Source organism: Rana temporaria, chromosome 2 (assembly GCF_905171775.1).
Source record: "Rana temporaria chromosome 2, aRanTem1.1, whole genome shotgun sequence".
Taxonomy (NCBI): Eukaryota; Metazoa; Chordata; class Amphibia; order Anura; family Ranidae; genus Rana; species Rana temporaria.
Window position 1 is genome coordinate 129,047,628 of NC_053490.1, and position 6,001 is coordinate 129,053,628.

Consider the following 6,001-nt stretch of genomic DNA (forward strand, 5'->3'; position numbering starts at 1 on the left):
TCGTCCAATGCAGTGGCAGCAAAGGCGTGATGCACAGGGCCAAGGGTGACCCGGTGCAACGCCAAACATCGGGGCCTCGGTCAGGAATACAGGCCGGGGACACGAAGTAACACCACATAGTGGGGGCAAAGATGTCCAAAGTGGGAGCAATGAGAAAGCAAGAGGGGAGGGGGGGGGGGCAAATTGCCTGCAGACATCACGTAAACACGGGCAGCAAGAAACAGCATGTAGAAAAAAAAAAATAGGTGCCAGAAGTCCACCTACTGTTTAATACAGGTGTACATATATATTAGTTAAGATATCCAGGAATTATTTTTACAGTAAATAACAATACAATAAATAAATGAATAAACATTTAAATAAAAATAAAATATAAGCTAGTATATAAACCAATTAAATCTAAAATTTAACATTAATTTGTTAAAAAAATGCTGATATTACTATAATTGTACATATCCACCAATGTCAGTGTATAGAGAGAACCCCTGTGTAAAGATGAGTGAGTGAAGTGTAATGTGAAAAAACGCAAAAGTAGTGCCAGTGCGTGACGCTGGAAGACATGTAACATAACATGAATTATAATTTAGTGAATGAAATAAATATAAGAATAATAAGTGTGACTATAAAATTAATAAGGAGTGAAAAGAAGAATAAATAAATAAATAAATAAAGATAATAAAAATGAGAAAGTATGTGTAGTGTAAGGCCCCGTACACACGACCAGTTTCCTCGGCAGAATTCAGCTTCCGACCGAGTTTCTGGCTGAATTCTGCCGAGAAACCCGGCCGTGTGTACACTTTCGGCCAAAGAAGCCGACGAGGAGCTCGACGAGGAAATAGAGAACATGTTCTCTATTTCCTCGTTGTTCTATGGGAGCTCTCGGCCCGCCGAGCTCCTCGGCGGCTTCAGTGCTGAACTGGCCGAGGAACTCGATGTGTTTGGCACGTCGAGTTCCTCGGCCGTGTGTACGAGGCCTGAGGAGTAAACAAATGGATAAATAAATACATGAAATTATAGGAATGAAAAGGAAATAAAATAAGAAATAAATAAAAAAATAATAATAATAAAATAAAATAGAATAGAATAAAATTAAAATAGATAAATGAAACTAATAATTACTAATGAAAAAGAAGTATAAATAAATAAAAAATAAATGCAAGGATTAAAAATAAAATAAAATATTAAAAATAAAAATGAAAATAAATATGAAAATAGAAATAAAAAATAATGAAATGTAAGATATGAATAAAATGAAATAAAAAAAAATGATGAAAATGGAATGTAGCACTAAAGAGTGAAATACAGTCCGGGTAGCACTGGCTGTGCTGCAGTTGCCGGTGGGGAGAGGAGGTCTGGCGATTCCTGATCTCCGTCTGTACTACCTGGCGTCGCAGCTGGTTCATGCCCACTGGCGTATGTTCCCCCAGCTGAACAATGCCGCTGTAGCGGTGGAGGCAGCTGTGGCAACCTCATATGAGACATTGCTGAACTTTTTTCATAGAGGGGAGGTCCCGACAACAGATGGAATGGTAATCCTTAGATCAGCCAAAGCGGTGCTTGAGATATGTAGGAGACACACTTTAGACACCCCCCTGCACATGTCCCCTAATGCTCCGCTGTGGTTTAATCCTAGATTAACCGACATCTCTCTGCTGGAAGATGGACATAGGTGGGCCAAATTTGGCCTGGTTTACTTACATCAACTATTTGACAGAGGGGAGTTGAAACAGTTTACGCACCTGAAAAGGGAATTGGGGGTACCCGAAACTTGGAGATTTCAGTACACAAGATTGAGACATGCAACTCAGGCGCAGCTTGGCACCGGGGTAGTGGTGTTAGAAAACACTAAGTTAGAAGCATTACTGTTGAATCCTGAACATACCAAGTTAGTCTCTACCTACTATACTATGCTCATGAGTAAGACAAGACCGAGAGAGGAAAAGACGAGACTTAAGTGGACTATGATAATACCAGAACTGACAGAACCCCAGTGGGAGGAAGTCCTAGTGTCATATCTACCTACTGTGATCTCGGCAAGGGACAAACTGATACAGCTGCGATACCTGCATCAAACGTATTACACACCACACAGATTATATAGAATGGGCAGAAGAGAGAACCCTGTTTGTCATAAGTGCTTGGTGGCAGAGGGCACCTTTATACATATGGTGTGGGACTGTAATAGGATTCGACCGTTCTGGTCGCAGGTTACGCAATTTATAGCAGACACTTTTGATCTCCCGAACATATGCAGCCCACTCTTGTGTCTCTTAGGTATTATAGAGGATGATATCATGAGTAACAATATGCGATTCTTCCTGAGACTGCTCTTCTACTATGCCAGGAAGCTCATTGTCTTGAACTGGATAAAGAGGGATTTCCTCACTATATCTGCCTGGAAGGGGTTAATCAATGCTAATATTACAATGTACAAAATGACCTATGAAGCGAGGGGAAGCAAGAAAAAATTTCATAAAGTGTGGGGTAGTTGGGTAGACTCCAGGGACACTAACTCTGGAGAGGTGTAAGGGAATATGTTTTCTTGTCCTCTATATACAATGTATGAGACGTACTGTGCAGCTCTGGTGCGGGCAGATCTGGGGAGATGGGGAGGCAACGACACACGACACTTGGGAGAGAGGGTGTTCTTTTTTTATGTTTGTTTATATGCCCTAAGTTTGGTGGTTTTTATTACTTTACTTTCTGATGGGCATGATGATCTGAACTTAAGATGTATGATATAATCTAGCTACACTGCTCTTTTTGTTCAGGAGCCCGAAGTCTGAATAACTAGTTCTCTGTTTACAATAAAAAAGGCTATATGCACTTTAGAAGAATCCATGTTAGGATTACTCCTTACTACTGTTATGGACATGGAAATGCAGGACGGGGGAAACCTTGTTCCTTTAACCTTTTTCCGCCAAATTTTCTACTTTTGACTGTCCTACATAAGTATTTGTCATTTATATGCAATGCTATATCCTGTAACTGTGTATATGGCCAATAATAAAAACCTTTTAAAAAAAAAAAAAAAAAAAGTGTGAAATACAAAGTGAAGAGTGATAGGAGTGGATGATGAAAAGTGATAATAAATGTTAGTAAAAAAGAGAAAAAAATGTAACAGTGTATGTCTTGACATCTCACAGAGAATAGGATGCCACGTATCGAGAGTTTGTGTAAAAAAAAGTGTTGTAATGTAAGGTGCACATAAATAACTATAACAAATAAAGGGGTATAAAATGACATCATATTGGATAACTAGAGGTTATTGAGAATTTTATAGAAAGCATTTATAGGACTGGGTTTCGTTTAGACCGCCGGCGGGGGGGGGGTGGGGTTTACAGCATTGAGTCTTTCGACCCATATAGCTTTGTTTTGAAGGAAGATCTTATCCCATTCACCACCTCTCGAATTCTTGGAAATAACAGCCAGGACACAGAAAGAGACGACAGAGGTGTCAAAGCGGTAATATAAATCAAGGTGCCGACCAATAGATGTTAACATTTTGCCGTTTCCTGAATAATAGATGTGGTCATTTATTTGTTGTCTTTACTGTCTAGCTGTTTTACTCACGTAGAAAGCCCCGCATTTGCAGGTAATCAAGTAGACAACCCCTTCTGTACGGCAATTCGCAGAGAATTTGGGAGAAAACTTCTCGCCATTCGGCAGTATAACAGTTTGGCAAAATAAAACCCAACTGCAGAACGAGCAGTTTCCACATTTGAATGTACCAGAGGGTAATTTTGATACACTGCTGTTAGCCTTAGTATAATGGCTAGTAGTCAGCCTGTCTCGCAGTGAACTAGCACATCTAAAGACAATTTCAGGTAGATTCTGTTATAGGTAACCCCAGCTGGCTTAAAAATTTAGTGCAGCTCTTCAGCAGTTAGGAGTATCTGTAATAACACAAAGAGACACAAGATGGCGCATCTAAGTGCAGTAAATAAGATTATTTATTACTAAAAATACAAATTAGCCACTCATGTGTAGCACTACTCCCATAGGAGCCGCTTGTATTTTCCCCGGATCTTCCCTAGTTTTAGCCCCACAGCCAGGTACCCAGTATTTTTTACAGTCGGGTGCACAACTTCCGCTTGTTACTACAATGAGTGTAGTGTACTTCATACCCTTCTACTCATGCACCCTTTAGTAACTTTAGACCAGGCTCAACATAGTTTTACTGAATGTCTTGCAGAGTAACATAACAATGTACAAAGTCCAGAACATCCTAACCCTGACTAATTGTCTGTTTAGTGGCTGCCCAGCCAGCCATACCTTTGAAAGTCCATTAACTGGTGGAAGTCCATACTTGGCAGTGCTCCAGTCTTTTGTGGGACTACAACGTGCAGCAGCTTTCCATGCAGGCTCCTCTATCCCTCCAGGCAGGTGATTGCTGGCTGTAAAGGGCTACACCTTCCTCTGTGTACATCTTGCTGCTTCCCATGTGGCAGGACTCGTCGAGGCAGAGCCTTCCCCCTTTTTATATGATACAGAGAGGAGCGGAGAGCCCTGCAAAAAGCCAGTGAGACAGCAGAGATAGCGTTACTCTTCCCTAACCTTGCAGCCACCTGATTTCAGCTTTCCTACAAGCCTCTGTGCCACACCACCTGTGCATGTTGGCGCACAGAAGCCGCTGCACACATCTGCAAAGGGAAAAAGTGCGGCCGTCGCAGGGACTCCATACAAAGCCACACCGATAGGAGCCATTGCAGAAATGGAAGAGAAGATGTGATTTTGTCAGTTATAAAAAATGTGGGCCAGATTCTCAAAAGAGTTACGCCGGTGTATCTACTGATACACCGGCGTAATTCGAAATTCCTGCCGGCGTATCATTGTTTTGTATTCGCAAAACAAGATACGCCGGAATTAGGCTAGGATCCGACTGGTGTAAGTCACTTACACCGTCGGATCCTAAATGCAATACAACGTTGACCGCTAGGTGGCGTTTACGTTCAGGTCTCATTTGACTATGCAAATGAGCCTGATACGCCGATTCCCGAACGAATTTGCGTCGCGTACTCGTCGTTTACGTTGTTTCCGTAAGTGTAAGGTTACCCCTGCTATATGAGGGGTAACCTTACGCCAGTCCGCCGTATGCCATGTTAAGTGTGGTGTCGGGTCCGCGTCGTCTTTTTCCGTTGGTTACGTCGTTTTCCTAAGTCGTTCTTGAATACGACTTTACGTCAATGACGCTCACGTCTGCGTCATTGACGCTTTCCGTCGTGAGCTGGAGCATGCGCACTGGGCTATTTTTCAGCCCAGGGCATGCGCAGGTCAATCGGCGGGGGGGCGCGCTTAATTTGAATACAAGCCGCCCCCTTTGAATTACGCAGCCATACGCCGGGCCATTTACACTACGCCGCCGCAAATTACAGAGCAAGTGCTTGGAGAATACGGCACTTGCTCCAGTAAGTTGCGGTGGCGTAGTGTAAATGGCTTACACTACGCCAACGCGGGATCTTGGAGAATCTGGCCCTATATATATATATTTTAATAACAATTTATATAATAAATAGCAAAGGAGGGCATCTGAAGCTGTATGTATCCTTTTAATTAAATCTTTGTAATCTGGTAATATTTACAAAAGCAAATATTTACAGAATCAAAATACATTGTACAATGTACACAAATGCATTTCTTTCCAGACATCATATAAAATGTAGTGTTTGCTTATATAATGTTTAAGTATGTATTTCTCTGATGCAGTATTGTGTGTCACAAAAGAAGACGCGATCGGTAACAAAACATTCTTAGAAAATAATTATTCTTAAATGTTGACAATGATAGTGTACCTAGTGCAGTATTCTGTTTGGAAAATAGACTCTCTGAATCTATTCTGATTTTTTTTTTTAAATAAAAAGGTTGGAGTTTTGCCTTAACATCTCCTGGATACCGCAAGTAAATCGTGTACTTCCTGACAGTTATTTCCTTGTTGCAGCACGTTGGTGTCCACCTCTTTCCTTCCTACTCCTTACATGTACACTGGGGAGGAGTGTCTACA